The sequence below is a fragment of the Phalacrocorax aristotelis genome, chromosome Z (assembly GCF_949628215.1).
Source record: "Phalacrocorax aristotelis chromosome Z, bGulAri2.1, whole genome shotgun sequence".
Lineage (NCBI taxonomy): Eukaryota > Metazoa > Chordata > Aves > Suliformes > Phalacrocoracidae > Phalacrocorax > Phalacrocorax aristotelis.
Genome location: NC_134311.1, coordinates 46249132 through 46273302, shown reverse-complemented (window position 1 = coordinate 46273302; position 24171 = coordinate 46249132). Strand labels below are relative to the sequence as shown.

Genomic DNA, 24171 nt, shown 5'->3' with positions numbered 1-24171 from the left:
AAATTTCCTCAAACTGAAATAACAGGAAATGAAATTAAGTACATACATCATACAGCAGTCTTTTCATGAGATTCTCAAACCTTTTCGGTAGTCCAGATTTAGTTAAGTAAGTTGGCAATGCTCCATTTACCTGCAGATTCAGCTTTTTCATGCTGCACCCTCCACCACATGGTTGCTATTCCCTCCTCCGTTCCTGCCTGCCTTGGAGATGCAATCACTGGTGCCTGAAAGGTCAGTTACAGGAACAGAGTGCAAAAACACCCCATCTAAAGTGACACTGACCTGGTACCACAGGTAAAGCATAGAGACCTGGGCTATAATACATTACCAGTTTTCTAGTAGGGCTATCCCTGAGTGGTTGACAGTCACAACCAAACAGCCCACCTTCTTGTTCAAGATACACAAGAGTATCAAATACATGATGCCAACAAAAAATATATGAAGCCAACAATTCTCAAGCTTGCAATATTTAAGTGCTTACCAGGAGACAGATGATGAACAGTAGCAATGGAAAACCCTTATAAACCCTTCATGTTTTTCCAGCACACTGAGAAAAGTGATTTTTCCACTACTTTCCAGGTGAGACTGGGAAAAGAGATGCCAGAAAGGTCATGGAAACAAATGGTTTCCTACAGCTGTGGGACAATTACAGATACAGACCTATAGCAATAAAGGCATTAATTTTAAGGAGAATATTTCAGATTCTTTATTCCCTGGACTTCCCTCTCTCCCCACATCCTGTTTCACTCTTCTCTCACTGTTCCCTACTCATTCTCTTTAAGGGAGAAAGTCTCAAGTCCTGCCACTAAACATAAAAGTCCTCCTGACCGTTCTGCTTTGGTTTATCAATGGTAATACTTAGGCATAACCTGCTGCTTGTTCTGCCAAAAAGAGCTGATGTGGGTCATGGCAAGTCACCACTCTGTTACAATCACCATGACCCCTGCTACTCCAGCCCCTTGCAAATAATAATTATTGCCATCATCCATTCATACCAACTTAACTCCAAATCTGTCATGGCCACACATATTTTGTCCCTCTTTAACTTCCAAAGCTTCATCAACCACTCTTAAAAGACAGAGCAGAACATCTGCTTTTGCCATTAAATATTGTCCCTGTTCAGGTTCTTCAGTTTCTTAAATCTGGACTAACACACAGAAGACAACTCTCAGTTTACTGAAGTTCACTCAGTCCTACTCTAATTTTGTAAATATTTGTGATCTTCTCCAAAACTTGTAGATTTATCACAGCTGTGTCATACACTCTCTGTCACTATGGGGCTTCATTTCAAGTATTTAAAAGAATTAGTTTGGCCTTAAAAACCACCTCTTTGCAAGTCTAAGGACTTTCTCAAACGTAAATATATTTCTGTGTAATGCAAAGTTATTAAAAGACACTCTGAAGTTAAAATAACCATAAAGAAATTCCACTTACATTAAATTGAACAAAAAGTATCACATTGCTTACATGTCAAAGGACTGTCACTTTTTATAGTGAGGCTTCATTTTGCTTATAGCTGTGCCATTCCACTCAATGGGGTTCAACCATGTTAATTCTCTGGGAACACATGTATTATCACCTAACAGACGGTTGTGAAATGTGGCTTTCCAAAGGAATTATCACTTCCCCTTCTTCTTTGCTCTACACAGAGTCAGAAGAACAACAAAAAAAAAAAAGTTGCAGATTCCCAATGGAGGAGATTAGTCCTTGACTTCCACTCTTAACAGCAGCTGCTCCCAGTAGGGAGTCAAAAGAACCTCTTTATCCTACTTATATTCACTTTTTACCAGAAGTGAGTATACATATTGCAGGAGAAATCCACATATATAACAGTTACAAATACCACCTTCAGATGGTTACAAATACCATGCTTCAGATGAGCTATCTCCTGGTCTGTAGAGGACAGTGCTTTTTATGCAGGTGATAGCTTACTGTGTGTAGCTTCAAGCTAGTAGCAAACTTCAACCTAAAACACGTTCCTGTTGAAGACAATGTGTCAGCAGATGATGGAGCAGAACAGAGTCCTCCTGACAAGAACTGAAATTGAATGTATGAACAACATTAGCTGTTACCACCTGAACCACACGGCCAGCTACTAAATCTAAGTGACTATCATGGCTGCCAAAGGCAAGTGATGGTTTTGGTGCCTTTCTTCACGTTCAATTGGTAAAGCCAATGTTAATCACAACTGAAATTCTAAGGTTCCAGTCACACCTTATATATACAAATGATTGTTTCCACTGTCTAGTAGGCAATTTCCTTATATGACTGATAACACCATTTAAAACATCATTATTTGGCTACAGAACTTTAAAGACTTTTACCTCAGGGGAAAATAAACTAAGAAACTAAGCACAAACTAATGGAAAACACAGAAGAGATATCCATAGTTGAAGGGGCCCAAATTTTCAGTTTAACATATTTAATGACTGATGAGCAACAAAATCTCAGCAAACCAAAATGAGATTTCACCCAGAAGAATCCTAATTCCTTGCCTCAATAGGGGATATTCTTAACTAATTCCTTACTGTGTCCTATTACAGTTAGATATTAGGAAGAGATGTAAACAATTTTATGTTTCACCCTCTGTGGCAAATTTCTTGGGTTTTCTATCAAAACTTTAATGTTCTTTTAATGTATAGTTTTTTCTTGAGCAATATATCATATTTAACTCTGTAACTATCAATCAATATTCCTTTTAATTGAGGTTAACTTCTTTCAACTTTCCATAAACTTCCCCTTGGAGCACTGAGGGTTCTTACACCTGCTGAAGAGCTTAAGTTTATTTCACAAACAGGAAGTGTCATCTTCTCTCACAGACAGGACCATCCCCAGGTTTTGTAAGACACTGTAAAAGCAGGTTCTAAATTAGCAGCTTTAAAGCCCTGTCTGACATGACAGCAAACAGAAGAGAAGGGAGAAGGTGGGAAGAGAACGGTGAAAAAAGACATGGCATAAGATTTCTTACAACTATAACAGTATTTCATATTACTGCTTTGGGGCAGAACCTCTAACGTACAGGTTAATTACAACAGTGTTGTTTCATACATGCACACCCACAAACATAAACATATAAAAAAATCTTAGTTGATTTCTCCAAAACAGAGAAACGTAGGAGAAAATTGAGATAAGGATGCCCCTCTTGCTCAGCTCTTTCCAGTATAACTTAACAGATGACCCAGCATTAGGGCAGTAACAGTCTACACTTTGTCAAATAAAGAATTTGGTAAAGGAGTAAATAGTTGGTTGTTCCAATGGTCAGTCACTAACCCTTTCCCACTGACACTCTTTATGCACACATTTTCAGAATGTCTTGGCTATCAGTAGCAATATTAAGCCTCGGATGGAAACTGAAATGTTGAGAATAGAGAATGTGAAAAGATGTGGAAAAATGCCACAGAATTATTTAATAGTTCATTAAAAGTTTGCTCCCAGCCTAGATAGCTAAAACTCTGGATTCTCTAAATCAGGCTGCAAGGCAGCATATGAAAAGCAGGTGCTCACATTGATGTTCTTCTGATGTTTGTTGTAATACAGCAGTGCCTAAATCAAGCACCCTAAATCAAAGTTGCGAGCAGTACAGTACTAGTCATTGCATGAACACTAAGTGTTATCAAAGACCTTACAACTTAGGACCAGATGGGAAACAACAGGGAAGAAGGGGAAGGGAAGTGCAGGGAGGGGAAAGAGGTAAGCGTGAAGCAGAAGAGAAAGGGGATAAGGGGAAGAGAGGAACTCGGAAGGAACAAGTAGGGGAAGAGAAGGTGGGATGGAGAAAAAGAAGGGTAACAGTAACTAGTGGTGTACCCCAGGGATCAATAGTATGTCTAATCCTGTTTAATGTCTTCATTAATCACCTGGATGATGGGGCAGAGAGTATCCTCAGCAACTTCACAGACGACACAAAACTGGAAGGAGCAGCTGATATGCCAGGGGGTTGTGCTGCCATCCAGCACAAACTCAACAGGCTGAGAAATAGGCTGACAGGAACGACATGAAGTTCAACACAGGGAAGTACAAAGTCCTGCACATGGCAGAGGAACAACCATATTCAACAGAGTATGCTGGAGAACAACTAGCTGGGAAGCAGCTTTGCTGAAAAGGACCTGGGAGTCCTGGTGGACACCAACTTGACAATCAGTCAGCAATGTGCCCTTGTGGCAAAGAAGGGTAATGGTGTCCTGGGCTGCATTAGACAAAGCATTGCCAGCAGGCTGAAAGAGGTGATCCTTCCCCTTTATTCAGCACTGGTGAGGCCGCACCTGGAATCCTGTCGCCAACTCTGGGCTCCCCACTACAAGACAGAAATGGGCACACTTGAGCAAGTCCAGTGATGGGCCACTAAGATGATTAAGGGACTGGAGCATCTCTCCTATGAGGAAAGCCTAAAAGAACTGGGACTGTTCAGCCTGGAGAAGAGAAGGATCAGGAGGGATCTCATCAACGTGTACAAATATCTGATGGGAATGTGAAAAGAAGACAGAGCTAGACCCTCTTCATTGGTGCCCAGTGACAGGACAAGAGGCAGTGGGCACAAACTGAAACACAGGAGGTTCCTTCTGAACATCAGGAAACACTTTTCCTTGTGAGGGTGACTGGGCAATGGCACAGGTTGCCCAGAGAGACTGTGGAGCCTCCATCCCTGAAGATATTCAAAAGCCGTCTGGACGTGGTCCTGGGCAACTAGCTCTAGTCTTGACTGACTTGAGTCAACTACTTGAGCAGGAGGGTTAGACCAGATGAGCTCCAGAGGTTCTTTCCAACCTCAGTTAGCCTGTAGTCTTGTAATTCTGTGAAGAGGAGAGGAGGAAAAGAGGAGGAAAAGAGAGATGGAGAGGAGGGAAGGGTGAAAGAGGAGAGGGGAATGGAGGGAAAGGAAGGAAGAAAGGAAAGAGGACAGGAAAGGAGGAAGAGATTAATGCGAGTAAAGGAAAGCTACCTGCAATATCATCACTAGTTACTACTTGCCAGCTTCTCTGTCATTATCAGTTGTCAATACTACTTAGTAAGCACAGCAGAGGTGAATTTTATACAAGGATTAATAGCCTCCACAGCTGCCTTTCCTGGATATTGAAAAAATGACAGCAATAAAGAAATTTAAATATCATGGTTGCCATCTCAGGCGCAAACAGCTCCCTGCCTTCCAGTGACTTGTCTGAAAGCAACAACTGCATGATAGAAGAGTGGCATAAGTTAACTCTTTAGAAGACTGCCAGCATGCTACAAGGGAAAGGATCATGCTTTATGTGATCTGGCAGGCTGTCAGCCCTCCCTGGAAGATGCTAGGCCAAGTGATTGGAGCAGACTAGTATAAGTGGGACATAGTAGTGGATGTCTATTATAGGCTGCCTGACCGGGAAGAACAAGTGGACAAGGACTTTACAAACAGCTGGAAGGAGCCTCACATTCACAACCACTGGTCCTCATTAAAGAGCAATCTCCCAGATAACTACTGAAGGAACAAAAGAGCAGCACGTAATCAATTCAGGAGGTTCCTGGAGAGACTGATGACACCTTCCTGACCCAAGTGATAGAGAAGCCAATGAGGAAACTTAGGAAGTTCCACCTCAATACGTGAAAAACTTCTTTACGGTGAGGGTGACAGAGCAGTGGAACAGGCTACCCAGACAGGTTGTGGAGTCTCCTTCCCTGGAAATATTCAAAACCTGCCTGGATGCATTCCTGTGCCCCTTGCTCTAGGTGTGCCTGCTCAAGCAGGGGGGTTGGACAAGATGATATCCAGACGTCCCTTCCAATCCCTACCGCTCTGTGATTCTGTGAAAGGTGCTCTGCTGGACTTAATAGTCACAAACAAGGAAAGGCTCACTGGGGATGTGAAGGCTGAAGGCACCCTTGGCTGCAATGACCATGAGATGGTGGCGTTCAGGATCCTGGTTCTAGGTGACCTCGTCTGAGGAGGGGAGTTGGGCAAGATGACTTCCAGAGGTCCCTGCCAACCTCAACCATCTGTGATTTTGTGATTCCAGTTCAGTCACATCCTGCTGCCTCTGAACACCCACACAGATTGCTAAAGACACCTTTTTCTACGTACATCTGGTAAGCCTAATACATTAATGACTTGTAGGTTTGAATAATATAATTTTGGAGCAAGAAAAACACCTTGTTTAAAAAAGAAATTTAAGCCACCTGTAGCTCAGAATACAGCACTTGTCAGTTTAGTAGCACAGGCTGTTGACAGTACCTCAACATAGTGCCCTACTAGCATTTTCTCAAAGGAATACTGGACTAAATTTAATGTTAAGGCTTGGGAACTCTAAGCACCTGTTAAATACTTCCCCAGATTGCTTCTGGAAGCACCCATTACTATAGACAGTCACCATCTGGAGGAAAAAGGGTGTGCATCTTCAGCAGAGAACCCTTGATAGCTGACTCACAAACATGGAACTAAAAGAGACCAGGCTTGCCTGAGCCTCACTACCCCAGCTACAACATGCAAGGCTGGCTTCTTAGAGACCGCCTTCTTCATACAATAGAAGACCAAAGAAAACCACACAGTTCTGTTAGGAAAAAAAAAAAGGGACGAAAGAAAAAAAGTGCCTATGCCTTTCCAAACAGGAGATGCAGCACTATGAATGTGTTCGTACACAACAGCAGTTGGTATTTGGCTTCCATTACAATGATGTAAGAATATAGATGGCTAGAAAGAGAAGCGTTGGAAATTACTTGGTAACAGAGACGGTGGCAAACAGATGAAGAAACAGAATTCAACACTACTACTACTGCCTCTGCTGGGGAACAAGCTCTGGAGGCATGAGGGGACTACTTCCATTCTCACCTGTCACTGTTACAGACTTCTAAATTACAAGGTAGAGAATACCACCCAGCCAGGGAGGAGCTAACAGGCAGAGCAGCCACATTTTTCTGCTGTGAATTAGCTGGAGTTTGAGCCTGTGGCCTTTGGAATAGAAGGCACTGTAGTCTGTGTGACTCCCTATGTATGATAGCCACTGATGAATATTAAATTAGGCAAAATAAGAAGAAAGAAAAAGCTACTTCCATATAAGTAGACAAAGAGGGAAGAAAAACGGGGGGAATCCTAAGAGGCTCATTGTCAGTAACACCACCACTATACGAAGCCATTTTTAGGCATTCAACAAATAAGATCAATACTAGTGCAAGTATTACCACTTGTGCAAATGCAGCCGAATTTCTACATGCACCAACTCCATGTAAGAAAATGCACAATTTAACATGTAATAATACTTCAGAAAAAAAAATTCCACAATATGTTCAGCAATCTAAGTTTGCTTTTTGTTATTTAATGATTTTTTTTTAATGTGCAGAGGCAGTCACAGGCCAAATTTGGCTTGATCAAGCTATGCTTCATGAACAGTCAAAAAACACAGATTTTTGAAGCCCCCATAGTATGTACTCTGTCAACCCTATTTTTCAATACAGATTAACAAAAGTAATTACAATTTTCTTACCTTGAGATAAAGCAAATAATTATTTGCAATCACAGATGGACCATTTCTTACTTTCTGCCAAAAAGTAATTTTAAATTTCTTTTATAATAAGTACAGTTTAGCTACTTGTAAAGTAATGTATATGGCTGTGAGAAAAAAAAAAAAACAAACACCAAACTTAAAAGCAATATAAAACCCCTCCAAAAGAATAATAATCACACCACTAAAAAGCAAACAAGCAGGACAGTAAAGCTTAGGGGAACAGCAATGTTTTCTGCAGCATTAAATAAAAAGTTAAAACTGCATATCTGTGGTAGGCAAGAAAAAATTAAAAGAACCCCCGAAGCATTATCCATCAAGCATAAGTGAATAATGAAATAACGAATAAGTCTATACCCTTGGTCCTTAATCTTACAGCAAATTATAGTATTCAAATATAATATTTTACGCATGCAGTCTGATAACACTTTCTATCTTTCTTGGAGATTTTGTGAACGACATGATATGAAACACAATGTATTTAATGAAAGGTTTCTAAGCTGATTTCCCTGCAGGTTATTTTCTTTCTTTTCTCTGGAACCCATACGAAGGATATACAGCAGGGACCAGGGGCGTATATAAAAATAAACTACCAAGCGGCATCTGAGCTGATACCCCATTCCTACAGGGGCAAGTGAATTATTAGATCTGTGTCATGAATTTTTTTTTTTTTTAATATGCCATTGTTCCCACTTGAGCACATTAAATTTTCCATATCCACTTTTAAACCAATATTACCTTTTTTCCCCCCATGGTCGTAATGTTCAAAGTATACATTAAGCCAATCCAACAGCTTAAGTCACACACCAGTTATATGTAAAGTAGGATAAACTATAACCTTTTGATTTTCCTCTCTATGAACTTATACTTCAGTGCCTAACGAAAAAACGAAGCAAAACAAACCAAGATGCCTCATGGGAGAAAAAAATTACAAATATTCATTTTATTTTTGGTCATAAACAACATAGTATCTGACTTTGTGTATTCATGAAAGTATATTTCAACTGTGTGTATATATATATTTGTGTTATAACCATTTTAACATATAAAAGCCTTTCATATCAAAGGTGAAAGCATTTTTACTTTTTAAGATGTGATTGTGAGTTATTTTTGCACTAGTGCACATAAACAGGAAGGACAGATTCTTAGGTATGAGTTATATATTCCTGTACAAAATAATTGTATATTCTATGAAGACTGGTTCTTTTTCTAGAGAAATATACAACAACACAAGGGAAATCTTGTACCAGCAGCATAACTGAAGTGGCAAGACACAATATTAGAAAAACAGAGCTACTTTCATTACTGTGATGCTGTGTGTCAGAATGTCTCTCCTTAATGAACCTGTTTGCAATAAGACTCCGGGTGCAAAGAGGCTATTTAGAGAGCCTATTGTGTCTATAGTGAGTCCTTCAAATATCTTCCCACCATTAGACATGCCACATTGACCAATTCTGTCCTGATTGCTGTTCTTTTTAGTATCAAGGGACATTCTTGCCCAGACAGACCGATGGATCAGAAACTGCACTTCATAAAATGTTTACACTGTACACACATTCACACAGTGATACAAGCAACAGAGTCCCAGATCACACAGCATGTTGAATGTGCCAGTGTCATCTCAAGGCTTATGACTTTCCAGTATCTACAAAAGGATTTGGGTTAAACTTTGCTTCTGCTGCCTGTCACTCTAACAAAAGCCATGGTTTTTTCACCCGTTCAGCATGTAACCAAGCCCATGGCTCACATGGGAACATTTCAGGCAAATATTCCTTATGTCACAAAGCCTTTTTGCCCAGTTGAGACCATCTCTTAATTGCTGACAGCTGAAAAGGACCACACGTCATGCCATCAAAGAGCAAAAAACTTTGCTGTGAATAAACAAAAGAAAATCAAGTCTTCCTAGAAGACTATGAATTACTACTCTCAGTGACAGCAGCAAAGAACAAGGGACTTTTCTCAACAGTAATTACAGAAATACTTTGTTACTGTGTGCAGCCCTGTAAATTAGTCCCTTTGTAAGATATTTTGTGAGGGTAGTTTGATGCAGTCTCAGAGTTCCTATCTATCAAGGCAGTGGTTTACTTATTAGCCACTAATTAATGTGCTTTATTCTCACCTTTCATGAACCTCATGTCAAACAGGCTATCCACAAGAAGCCTTTTTACATTTTAACTTTTTTTGTGGTCTTATCCTTTTATGCTCCTAAGCGTAATTTAATTGTCACTTCCAGTTGAAGGCCCTAAACCCCATGCACAAGTGACAGAAAGCATATGGTATATGAAAGACCTCTGTTTACTAACACAGATCAAAAACTGTGCACGTTATGCTTGATTTAGTATGGGATACATCTGTGTTATCAGTTGAACACAGAAAGAGTAGGGGGACACCTATGAGGCAGAAAAACATTTATTTTAAATGCTAAAGGTAAAGCTAAAGCAGATACAGAAAGCTCTATTCCAAGTAAGAATTGGGAGACTACATATTCATTCCAGAGGAAGTGGCAGGTGACTAAAAACGTCAAGGAAGAAACCCTGATGTTGCTAGGTTTTGCTCAAAGAACAAAGGGAACTCTTCTTGCCCAGGGCTACCTGTATAGACAGATGAGGCACAGGAAGAAGGGAGGGGGGGAAAAGCTTTATCCACCCTATTTTGTAGCTAGGAAGGTGAGACAAGGATTAAAACATACATCAAGAAAGTGTATGCCACTGAACAAATGAAGAGAGGCTATTTAAAATAATTTTCTGCTACGTAATACAGAAGTGTGATATATATCACTAGTTACTGTTGATAAGTTTATGAAAAATGGTATTATGTGTAAGATGACTGAACAATCAGCAGGTAGAAGTAGAGTTGTTCTAAAAGCAACACCAGAAAGTGTAATTACGCATTCATTCTCCTCACCTGAGTCACCAGATTAATCTATAAAGAGGTTTATGAAATTGAAAAAGAATAATATTTTTGGCTGAATTATTTCCTCAAATACACTCAAGTCTCTCTGAAATGTGAATACTTCTCTCTGAAATGTGAATACTATCTGAGAGGCAAATTTGGGCAACAGACATATTACATTACATGCATTATAGGCATGGGATAAATATTTTCAGAATTAGCAAACAACCCATTTTTTTACAATGATGAAATTTTCTGCATGCATTATGCATCTTCTATGGATTGTAATTAAATCTTTCTAGGCTTTCTGTTCATATTTTCCAGGTACAAACATGTTCTTCCAGTATTGTGCCATCTTTACATCAAGAATACATTCCTTTCTCTCATTCCACATTCTTCCATACTGATATGTTCCCCAATTAATTATTCTGCTCACCTGACAAGCAGGCATATCTCATGGATAAACTCTAATAGGTTGCATTTACAAATGAAAACATTCAGAGTGACATACTTGACCAGGTTATCACAAAAGAGCTAAGCTGCACTCTCACACAGCTTTTCAGTGTGGCAGCTCCTGCCAGACTTCCATTTTCATCATGAACACTGGGCCCATTAAGATTGCAAAGGCAGTCTCCCTGGGTTCAAGTTCTCTAACTCATATGCTGCAATTTCATCTGGAAAAGAAGTATGCCTTCCAGTATGGAGGCTAGTGGTGGAGTGAACTACTGCTTTAGCCCAGAGCAGACAAGATTGTGTAGCAAAGAGGTTCCTGCAGTAGGTTGCTGCTACAGACTAGATGCTGAAGCCATGCCTCTGCTACCTTTAATCATATCTATATAGTGGCGACTCAAGTTTCATTTGCAAATAATTCTTCTTTGAGATTCTTAGTAACCTGGAAGTTTTCAAAAAATTCCAGGTAAGCAGTGTAAAATTAGTGTGACATTTGCTGGACTAGACAGGCTTAACAGGTATGCTGTTTAAAAACACACATACATGAACCTCCTGGAAGGCCTACAACACATATATGCAAAACCTCATGTACAAACTCCAGTGTTTTCCTTCCTCCCTCCCTCCCACACCAAACCAAGAAAAGGGAATATCATTTGGTCTTCAGTAATGGGGACTAAAACTTTCTTTCTAAGCTCATTGAGAACAGAAGGGTTCCATATAATGTGCACCACTTAACTTTCTGATTATAATACCTAGTTAAATAGAAGTTCTTCAGACATGTCTTATTTAATCAGAGAATTTAGATACAATTTTCCAGTTTCCATTGGATGTCCTCATATGTAGTTGGAAAGAAAGTAATCTTAGGTGATACATTGATGTCCTCCACAGCTGTATCACCAGCTCTGTAAGGGAGGTTACCCTGCTCCCGAAATAGCTGCTAAAGCCGTTTCTCATTTACATCAGTCAAATAAAAGCAACCTCCCTCCACCCTCAACAGCCAAATTAACTTAAACCTGGATAAGTCTGCCTGAACTAAATGTGACAGCATTCATACAAATTGTTCCACCAGCAACATGGTAGGGGAATGCCAAGTCACCTCTTCCGCATAGAGAGCCAGAGACAGAAGACAGCTGTCCAGAGCTGTAATTCTTAGAAATAAAGCATGTATCTGATATGGCTGAGACATCACATCTTTCCTTTATTACAATTGACAGTGAAAGGCACTTTTTATGAACAGATAGACCCTGTCTGTTATGGCACCTTATGACTTCTACCTCCAAAGTGCCACTTGGGCACTGCAGACAAAACATCAACAGACTGAATGAACAGGTCATATCTTGCCCACATAGAAATGCTAAATTATTATGTCTTTCCTATGTATTCTCACACACAGAAGAAAATACATTCTTTTTTGCAAACTGCAACTCAACAAAACTAAAATGTGTATGTTTTCACAAGAATAGGACACTGATAATATATAAGTAAAACAAAACAAAGATATTACAAGTAATAAGTACATCAATGGAAAGTGCAATACAACCAGAAATCAAGTAATAAATACTGTAATGACGTAAGTACAGAACTAGCAAATAAGCAGATCGAAGGTGCAATTAAGGGAGACAAATAGCATGAAATTATGCCATATTTTCTGAACTTGGTTTCCAAAGATCAAGTTCAGATGTTGTGTGTACTCATAGTCTTTGGAAGAGTAAATAAAACATTCTGCACATTGCAATCCATAAATCTCATACTTAACTTACTATACAAATTAAATCCAAACACAAACATAATTGTAAAACCTCCTCCTTACCCACAAAGCGATCATACAATGAAACCAATCAACACGTTAAAATTATGGATGACAATGTTTTAGTTTCAAATTAAAATTATTAAGCTAAGATTTCATTAATGAAAATGAAGTATAACTGGCTCTTGAGTACAAGAATGGCTGAAAAATTCACATAAAACTGGGCCTAGCTATACATTAAAGTAATTAAAGACAGTGTTTTGCAAATCAGCTGATGGGACTCGAGCTGCATTGTTGCTGCTGTCCCCATGATAAAATCTGTCAGATTTCAAGAAGTATTGCTTCCTGATGTTAGCAAAGTCTTACTGAAGGTCTCCCCTTTGGTATACAGAGATATTCTAACCAAGTAATCTCAAAGAAGCAGATACCTGTCTTCATCTGGCATAGCTTCTCCATGTCCTTCTTTCTGGTGTGTTTCCTTAGTATATATACAGACAAAAATACAGAAGATGTTAGTTCCATAAAAGTATTTTTAACTGCATTTAATTGTATTTTTAATTTTTAAAATATTTTCAATTATATTTAATTTAAAAATCTGAATTTTTTCTTTAAAGAAGGGACTGGTATCTGTTTAAAAAATCTGATGCTGTGAGAACTACCAGGACAGAAATACAGCTCTCCAGAGATGGAGAATTAATTTTTCTGAACTGATGCTTTCCAAGCTAATAGATTCTAAGTTCTATGCAGTTCAAATTGGTATCTTGCTTTTCACACCTAAATAAATTCTGGTGGTTCTACAGACAGCAAAACTACACAAACTGAATGAGAGTCCAAGCCAGAATACAAAGTTTGTAAGCCTTTTTACAAAGCAGGATCAAACACTAAACAAGAACAATTTCAAGACATATTTTAGATAATTGCTTAGATTCTGTAAATTAATGCAGTTGTTCTGATGTCAGTGGAGCCAGTCTGATTTACATTGCCTACTACCTGTACCTTTGAGAAACTGGATCATAACTTAATCAAATTAATTTATAACTTTAGAATATTTAATTTTTTTTTTAACCATCGAAGGCTCAACTTTTCCTTTTCTCAGAAACATAGGAAAATGCCAGACTTTGCAGCATACACAAAAACTTACGAAATGCATACTATGCACAACAGAAGGAGGATTTTTACCCTGACATTTTAGAGTTTTACAATACTCCATTAGCTATTGCTGTTCTATTCCAAGACAATAACTAAAGACATCAGTTCACATTCTGGTCCGGGCCAGGTTAGATTACCTACAATGAGGCTCAGCGATAAGAAGGAATGATTTGTTGCTCAGTCCCATTTCTGCATCTTGTGATGGATGTGAAGTAACTCTCAGACATTAACAGGAATGGAGAATAGTGTTTGTTTTATTTTGTTTTTAAAGGTGGTGTAAGAAGAAAGGGGGCACTCCCCCTCCCTTGGGAAAAACAAATAAAAGGAATACACTTTTTCAACATACGCAGTGTATTTTTACAAAGAATCCATCAGCCCTGAACAAGAACTCTGTGCTGTAGCACTTGATAAAGCACTCTATTAAAGAGCAGGTGTCTCCTTTACAGAGCAGTGGACCTTTTTGCCCAGGCCGCTGCCATTGAGGAAAGTTTTATTTTCTTTCCATCTGATTTAACAGATGTCTTATGTACTTCACCATCTCAGCTATCTTGCCCATATAAGTTATGACCCCCAGGCACATGAACACTTTAGGAGAATGGATAACAGCACAAAGACTGACTTTTTAACTGAGAGCTTGTCTACACATTCAGCTATTTGGGAATAAAAATTCAAGGACAGCAATTGCAGGAAAACTGTTCTTGAATGATTCAGTTATTTCTATGAAGACACTTTCTCCAGGAATGGGGAGTCAATTAGGAATACTTACTTCTATAATACCAAATGTTATTAACTTATGTAAAACAGATCACTACTCCTATTTCATACTTCACTAAACCAAATAAAATTTTAGGTATAGACAAACCAGTAAGCAAAGCATCTTGAATACTTTCTACAAAGCCAGATTATGCTACAGGACAAAAGATTTTGTAGAAGACCAATCTGGATCAATTTCTTCATGGATAGGAAGAAAAACTGAAACAAGAAAACATAAACATTAAAATGTAAAAAAAAGAAAAATAAAGTAATAAAGATATCAAAACCAATAAATTCTTCTCAAGTAGTATCCACTGTTCATGAGTATGGCTCATCAAGGACAAAAAGACCCACAAGGCATGTGAAAGATCTGAACAAAGAATGTGGCACCACAGAATCTCAGGCAGAAGTTATGGGTACAATTTGACCTCAGTGTCCCCCAAAAGCAGCATCAAATTCAAATATTATGATGCACAAGAATAATACCAGTGGCTGACTAAAAAGCTCCATCTACTTCTGCATGGCTAGTAAAACACAGTAATTGATCCAGACCTTTCAGCCCTGACACAGGACATAATCTTTTCATTGAGAAGTCAGGTCATCCTCAGAGTCTTCCTTAAATCAAGAAGTGTCACTTAGGTTGAGCCTCTGCTCTCAAAATAAATACACATGTATTTTAAATCAAATTCTTACTGCCCTGTCTTTCAAAAGATTAAATATCAACTATATGAGCTTCATGCTGCTCTTAGATATGGTGTAAGATTTACAGTAAGATCTGTGATTTTTAAGAGGAATTAGCCTTACACTGACTTCACTACGAAGCTTCGATGGGATCACAATCCGCAAAACACAAAGAGATGCATTGTAGTGACAGACTAAGTTCAGATCTATGTAGCTACAATAAGTATTGGTTACACAAAATGTTGTATTACTTAATACTATATGAAGAATTAAGTAGACCAAATTTGCTATTGGTCTGTACAAAGCAAGAAGAGGTATACTGTATGGTATAGTGTTTATCTGTAAGTACTGTAGTACAGTGGAATATGGACATAACAGCTAGAATATTACATGTGAACTGAATCATAAATTTACAACAATTTTCAGAATCCTACAGTAAATCACTTCATAGGATACACTATAACATGAGACATATTTAGGTAGAGATATACCAAAAAATATTTTATGGTGGTGCAATTTACAAATGAAATAACAGTATGTTGCTTTATCAACATTCTAAATATGAAGATAATGTTTTCAGAGGAAAACATTGTGTTTCACTGAAGAAAAAACACCCAGTTTCCCTCCAGTATTATTTTTTCTTTTCTGAAAAAAGCTGGTAATACACCAACTCCATTGATTTCAGTAGAGAAAAATCAAGGATGAGTTTAGTTCACCTGGTAGGCATAACAAAACAGGAGAACTGAGTTTTATTAGAATGTTATTTAGGCGACAGTTTCCTCCTGAGTTGCCCATTAGCAAACCCAAATAAAAAACATCACACAAATTGAAGTTGCTTGCCCAAATCTTATGTCTTGTCATGATCCCGTTTCCATTTATACTATTTCAGCATTTAAAGTTCTCAATCACATTCCCAGTACTGTAGGCAGTGTAGAAAATGTAAATGCAAATCAATTCCAAATTAAGTAAGCATCACTCCAGCTTAAAAGCAAAAAAGCAGTTTAACTGGTTTACTGGAAATTTCCTCTGCATAGAAGGAATTTCCAGAGGTACTGCGGAATTAGCTCCTGGTACTCCTGTACCATGATCTTCAAACCCTCAGTCATGGGAGGGGTGGTTCAGGAAATAAAAGTGTTGTCATGGATGGCCAGAGGTCAGCATAAACTAACCCTTCACATCATAGTAAAGGCCAAAATGGTCCAGGACAAACCAAGAATGGAAAGGCAGACAAGTCTCCTCTGTTAGTCTCCATTCCTCCCATATTTGCACTGGACTTACACAGATTACAGGATTGCCCTTGCACTGCCCAGTTGCCCCACAAATTCAGGAAGAAAACGTGACTCCACAGAATACATTAAATTCTTACATCATAATTCAAGAGAAGAAGGATGTAAAGGCTAAGAAACCAGTGAGAAATTTTAACATGACAAGTTTCTAAGGACAAAAGAAATAGTAAGCGACCAAAGTCAAGAATTAACTTTAAAGGAACAATGCGTGGAAAAAGAATTGACTTGTTTCAAAGATGTACTAACAAATGTCTAATGGAACAGCATCCTTTTTAAGGAGACAAAAATCCCCAGATAACTAAATGGCAAAAGTAAAGAGGCAACAGAAGAAATATTGGTGAAAAATGTGGTGTAGATGCAACTAAAAACATCAGGAAGAAATGATTTAAAGGAAAAATACATGTTGGGAGCTAGACTGAGTAAAAAAGAAAATTACACAGGAGGAAAGCAGAGTATCAGAGGGGACAGCAAGCAATATAGTGAAGAATAATAAGGCTTTCTACAAATACATAAAAGGAAGGAAGACAGTAAAGAATAAAATGAACGCATTAAAGTATAAAACAGATGCTTAGATACAGGATGATGCAAGGTTGATGGCAGGATTAAACACCTCCTTCACAGGCATAATTCTCTTCAGGAACTGTGAAGAAAATATTGGGAAGCTTGAGGCTAATAATACTGGCCTCCCAGATCAATTAAGTAGCAACATGCTGTTTTTATAGCTCACTACAAGTTAGTATGAACAAATGTAAATGAATATACTGTTTCACACTGGAATCATGTGGTGCACTACAGGCTGAGAACTCATCACTGCCTCTGCCTCTTATTTGGGGTTTCACTTTAATCAGACACAGATCAGTCAACTGCAAGTAGTGTACACTGTGATTATTTTTTGTAACAGATGTAATTTCAACTCCATCTGAAGTAGGATGGGATATCCAGATACAAGAGATTATACAGTAAAAAAGACAAGACTCTAATTTCATACAGAAGTATATTCATTGGAAATCCCTCAATAATGAAATTTAGTCAAATTTCTCAAAAAATAATTAATACGTGAATGGACTTGAAGGAGCACATATATTCATATTTTAGTAAATGCACTTTAAAAAATACTGATAGGTTAATCACTCAGTAGGAAAGAATATCTTCAGCATTCAGATGGTAAAGCGAACAAAACAACAGCTACCTAAAAAGGGAAAGTGAATGTCATTGCTGTCAAATTTTTGGAGAAAAAGTGACCACTGAGGTTCCACAGTCCGCACACTGAAGCCAATTTAGCCATATTTTAAAGATGCATAGCGTTACTTTAGTATTAAAATATCAATTTTAAAATGCTTTATTGATTGATGTCAGTGTGTCCTCTAGATCAGCTTGATTTCCATTTCAAAAGCACGTTCATAAAGATGCAGTGACAAAACATACAGAAGATGGCATTAGGAAACATTTCTGGCAGAAAACCAGATCTATTGAAAGACTAAGGAAGTTATTCAGGACACTTCTGTCCAAACAGCAAGTCATGATGTGTATGTATGAAGGTTGCTCAGAAATTTCCTATGTATCCCACCAGAAGGCTGTAATGACATTCTACGGAAGTTTTGGGAAAACAAGCTATAGCAGGTTCCAGGTCCCTCTTCTGAAAAGGAAATGGAGGTGATGATACAAAGCTCTGTTCACTTTGCCAGTCCCAACAGGTCTCTTTGAGTTGGCACCATTGGAAGGCTGCCACACTTACTTGAAAGCACCACATTTCTCATTTTGCTGAGAAAAGCAGCCAATAGTCCACTGGAGACAGAGAGGTTCACAAGGCGAAACTCGGCTATGAAGGAAGCAAGGGAGGAGTCAATGCAAAGAAAGATAATAATGGAAGAAAGTGAAGCAGACGAAAGAGAAAAGAGGAAATGTATATGAAACAGTGGAAGGCAGTAAATGGGGTAACAACAAAGGAGAACAAAGAGGACAGGAGCACAGACAGGAGGCACAGCATAGTTCAGTTACTAATGTTACTTCTTAGTGGTTTCAGTACCAAAATATTCTGATAAACCCTAAATCAGGTGATTGCGTGGAAAAGACAAGTTGAAAGCATTTCCTCGCTTCACTGGGATTTCAGATAAAAAGAAGGTGCAATCTCTGCATTCGGAAGATTGAGTGCATTTACATCTTCTGACATGAGGAAAAACATTTACCTATTTTTAGAACAATTCTTTTATGTTTGCTATGTATCAAATTCTACTGAATAACAAAAAAGGGGACATGAAAGTTATAGACAGGCAGAGACAGACAAGTTTTCACAAAGAAAAGGGTGGAAAATGCAAAGCCTGGGTAGTTAAACAGATAAGACAAGGACTGATTTAAAAATGGGCTCCTTTATTATTCTTTCTCAAAGAGCACAAAAAATAGGAATGCATGCAAGGTGTTTATACAGTCTCAGTGGCACAGAGTTTTTCATTTAGAAATGAAGAGAGAATAAGATACACATCAGTGTTTCTCCGTAATACAGTGTGCTCATGTGTAGCCTGACTTGTACCCTCCTTCTGGCACTCACCTCATGCACTGGGCACAGCTGGCAGGTGTTGGTGGTGGGTGCAGGGGTCCAGGGCAACCTGTGCTGGACCAGGTCTGGGACTGCCCTGAGCTAGTCCCAGCCAGCTCTGCAATGGACAAAACAGACAACAGACCCACCACCATGTGCCAAACTGCCCAGCAGAGAGCACACGGTGCCTCTGTGAAAATGTTTCAGAAACGGAGGTAACAAATATGGGAAGGAGAGGCATTGAAGAAAAAGAGGACACACTGGAACAGGGCAGGAGCAAAGAGGCACCTGAGCAAAGAGACTCCTGAGCAGGGGCAGTAAGGGGACAGAAGGGATGCTCTGAGGGGACTGCAGCCCACTGAGCAGCCCACTCTTGAGCCACTGAGTAAGAAGCAAGGAACAGCAAAAGCAAAATAACCACTACACACTGACCCCAGTCTCCTGTGCCACCATCACCTCACGCAAGGGACCAACTGTGACCATGTGAAGGGACTGGAGACCAGCAGGGGGGAGCAGACGTGACCAGAGGGAAGCTGAAGCTTGTCTCTCTAAGTGTTTGTTTAAATATTTTGTCTTTATTTCTCAATATTGGAGTCAATAATTAAAAGTTAATGATAATTGGCAATAAACTAAATTAAGAAAATTCCACAAATAGAGACTGATTTTTTTTTGGTCCATGATATCTGACTACCAAAAATCAAACAAAATTACCAGTAAGAATATAAAGTAGTGGCAATTTTGTCACTCAACTAGATGTAAACAATTATACCATATTGCTACCATTAATACATCTCTGTTTTAAAATGTAGTGTACAGTTATAACTTCAGTTTGCTAGAAGATTTTCAAGGATTAAAAACTAAAGAGGGCCTCAGAATATTTTGTCTTACTGTTCCATGGAGTAACCTTCTCACATGAAAGCATTAAATGGGAAAATCATGGTGAAAAAGAAAATTAAATTCAGCCAAAGAAACATCATTGCACTGCTGTGCACTGCTGTGTAGTTACAATTTTCCCAGGTCCAATACAGAGAACAGACTTTCACGTACATCTGGAACTGAAATCAAGTTCTACCTAATCTTTCACTAGTAACTAGCAGAACAAGGATCATAACATCAAAGGGAACAAAAAATTATATCCAGTATAACTACACCAGCTACAGCTGAATCATGTCAGGAATTAACCTGGACTTAGATATCTATTTACTTTTTTTACAGTAAGAGTCGACACAGTTTGTGTTAACCTTCATTTCTTCATTATAATGATTCTGTAGGTTATACTACAGGTTTTCAGGGAGTGATATATAGACTATGAAGCAATTATCACTCATCATTTGGCAGGCAACATTTAAAATAAAAAGAGATGTTGCAGATATTTCAGTACAGGTTTTTAGTCTAAATCAGGATTATCCACTTGTGGATATTATTTCTGAAATATGTATACATGCACATGTACATACATAAACACACTACCATTTCCACAGGCACTAATTTTCCTAAATACACGCAACCTCTCATAAATAAGCATGCACATACACACAGGATAAGTATTGCACAAGTTGGAGGGACACCGCTCCAAACAAATGCACGACTATTAGAGTGAGGTGGGAGAATGAACAAGAAAGAGAATAGGGAGGACATAAGAAGGAGGAAGGCTTCAGGTTAGGATATCCAGCCTGTACTTCCTCAAATATTGGTCATTCCACTGCAGAAATGAGCCGTTATCTGCTTCCAGTCATTATCTGACACAAATGCCTGCTGTCTTCCACTATTATCTGTCTTCATACCCAGGGATTCCTCTATGGACGCACAGGAACAGACAGAGAAGATGTCAAGAAACCATATCATTAACACTGCTATAGACCCTACTGGCAGCAGGAGCACTTTAGCTCCCACATTACTAACGAGAACACAGATGAGGCCTTAGCTGGAGCTGAAATTTAACAGAAATTTAACATGTATAATCATGTTTATAAGAACCCTATATAATGATTTGTTTTAACTACATTTACTTGGATATCCTTTTCTGCTAGTCATGCAAAAAGATGCCAGCTCTCAGGTTATTCCCTGTGCAAAATGGCCACCATCTGTCATCACAGTCAATGGCTGCCATTTCTTTATAGTTAACCAGCATGCAAAAATGAGGCTATGTTTCATAAAGGTGATAACTTCCTCCAATTATTTTCAAACTGAAGCAAAATGAAAACCATTGCTTCTCTATGGTTCAGAGAAATGGCAAGATACTGTGAAGATCAAGAAAGAGTGAAGAATTGCATAAGCAAAATGAGAAGAACAGTATGCAGATTTGTAACATTATATTCAGGAGCTCACAGGATGGTTCTGTTTGTCATACTACCTCGTTAAAACATCACCTCATACCACAAACTTTGGCCGAAACCTTAGATGCTCTTTCATTGTTTTCTGCCTCAGACCTACACTGCCTCAGACCCCAGTATCCTGTTTCCCATCAGAGAGATACATGCTCTTATTACATACTGACTGAAGTAAATCCATTTGCATATTTCACTAATAATTTCATTGTTTCCTCATCTAACGATCAATCACCTAGAAATGTGAGGCTGACCTGAAGGTTTCTGCCCTAAAAATCATCAGTGTTGCAAATACACAACTATAACTACAACGGTGAGTCATGACAATATTAAATGGGTAGTGTAGTAACTTCTCTGCAGATCAGACAGATGCCTGAAAGGATCTTGTAAATAGAAACAGTATTTCTGTACAGCCTAGTGATGGGTGAACACAGTTCTACAACTTTGCCAGTGTGATTTGCCAGTGCCAGTGCGATTTTATTCACCACATCATAGTGATTTTACACATCCTGTGACCCCTCCACAAGCACCCTCTCTAGCATATAAATTAAATACAGTGTAACAAGTTAAAAAACACCTTTTTTCCATCATGTGCCTTAAATATGATGTTAGTGAAAGAAATCGTGTTTTCACATAAAGTAAAATACAGAAATGGTTCTATGATATTGTTACAGGAGATTTTAGAAGTTGCAGAAGGAAATAACTCCTGTGAATCTTATTTTGCATGTGCCTATGGCACCATAGAGAGTAGATTATAAAGCAACATGAAATAACACAGCTGAAAGTGACCTGATCAGGTGAAGATAATTCCAAAGCCAGGCCTCTACTTGCCAACACACTTCAGAACTACATAGCTTCTTTGCTAATCAGATCGTTACACTATTCCATGTATTTTTCAGTTAACCTCTCCACTCCCTTCATGTGTTTTAATTGCCACTTTAGCTGTTGCATATATGGTGTGGCGAAAGCCTTAAATAACTTCTCTGACCTAGTTTCTCACCGTTTCTTTTAATGATGGTCTGCTTCTTCCTTAAGGTCTATCTGAACTAAATTCCACTTGTCCTGTGATAACTGCAGCCAGTACTGTTGCAAAGTTTGCAGCACAAGAATCAGACAGACAAAAATCACTATCTTCCCTATTCAGTCCCCCCCTGCTTTTTAGAGGTATTAGTGAGATGTGAATCACTCCAGCATTTACTCTTAAACAGAACCACAGATAACTTTACACAGCTCCATGGAGAAACAGCAGCCTCCAAAGTCACCGTAACTGCAACAGTTGGCCAAAGTAGATAGACAGAAAGAGCTTGCTCTTCAGTGCTTTGTGAACTAATTTCATGATCTTAGCCTGGATGTATCTAATGGACAAAGCTTCACATCACTACAACTTGCACAGAAATCAACAACATCATAACAAGATTCAAGAACTCCAGTTTCATTTTCTTCCACAATCTATACGCAAATCATCTTTTTTCCCTGCACGTACTGTTTATTTTCCAATCTCTTACCAGGAACATACACTAGAATTTTCACTGCCTAAATTTTCACCATACTTCACAGAAGCAATAAACATAAACCATTAATTAGAAGGAACAATAAACAACTGAATGGCCAAGACAATAAAACTAACCCTCCTCTCCTCTCCCAGTGTTGTCTGTTCTCTCTTTTACAGAGTTATCATGTCAAAGGGAAGGAGGCGGGATGCATTTGTGCATTGTTTGGTCACTTCAACTAACAGCAGAGAGACTCCAAAGATTTTCATTTGCTACTTTCACAATCACTGTTTATCTGAAGATTACTAACCCTGATTCTTTTGATTCTGTGAAGATTCTGTGAAGATTCTAACAAGCAAATGATGGTATAAGTTGTTGATTACTCTTAACTGATTACAGAGCAAGAACCACATCAAACTCAACACTTAAAACACTCCCTTCAGGGATTTTTGAAGCCACTGGGAAGACACAGGTGCTTGACAGGCAGTAACAGAAGCACATAGCTTTAGAGAGACTCAGGGCAAACCTGCAAATGCTGAGTGGCTTCAAGAACAGATGTCAAACAAGTTAGTGTATCAGGGCACCTAATTTTTCCCTTGAATTCAGTGCCTGCCTATCTTTCCAGACAGTTTCTGGAGAAACACCCATGCCAGCTCTGAATTAAACTCATTCTGGTCTTGAAATTATTATACTTGCTTTTCTACAGCAATTTTCCTAGACTAACATGTCCTGTTACAGTGTGCTTAAGCAGCTGGACATAGACCACGCAATGTAGCATGGAAGCTGCATTGCTTGTAATACCTGATCTAGTAGTTCTGAATTACTACACTGCCCTGCATTCCTAATGAATTACTACACATCCTTCCATTGCCTGATATAGAGATACATTAACTACTCATGAAGAAAGTAGCCTACGTGGTTAAAAAACATGTTAAAGGGAGTCTTTCACCTTTAAATTGCATTCCTGAGCCCATCCAGATTAATCATTTTACTTTATCATAGCTGAAGTAACTGATTTAAGGAAAAAAATTATAGCTTCACTGGCCAAACAGCAGTCCTAAGAAGGCAAATTAATTTGATCTCCATTTCTTGCCTTGCTTAAGGAGGGAGTATACTTACTTTGTATATGGTGGTAACACAGCTGCCTCATCAAACTGACCTTCTAATACTGACTGGCATGCAAAATATGAGATGGTGTATATGTTATTTTCTGTAACTGTGGGAGGTCAACAGAAGTCTTTTCCTTGTATTTTCAGTGGATCTGTTTGCTCTTCCAAGCTTAAATGAGACAACAACCAGTGAACCGCAATGCCGTCTCAAGAGAATCCAAATCACTCACCTTGCCTTTGAAAAATCATTATCACCTTCCCATATTAATAAAAAAAATCTGAAAGTTG

The 24171-nt window shown here is 38.6% G+C and overlaps 1 protein-coding gene across 4 annotated transcripts in view; it reads right to left on the bottom strand.

Moving 5' to 3' along the window:
- BNC2 (basonuclin zinc finger protein 2) overlaps positions 1-24171 on the bottom strand; it is a 333471-nt gene that overhangs the window by 260484 nt on the left and 48816 nt on the right. The window contains exon 1 of one of the 4 annotated variants that reach the window (XM_075079231.1): positions 12984-13029. The exons of the other annotated variants lie outside the window; for them this stretch is intronic. The gene's annotated coding sequence lies outside the window, so the exon portion shown is untranslated. Of the gene's footprint in view, positions 1-12983; positions 13030-24171 lie in introns of those variants that run through there. 4 annotated transcript variants of the gene reach the window in all.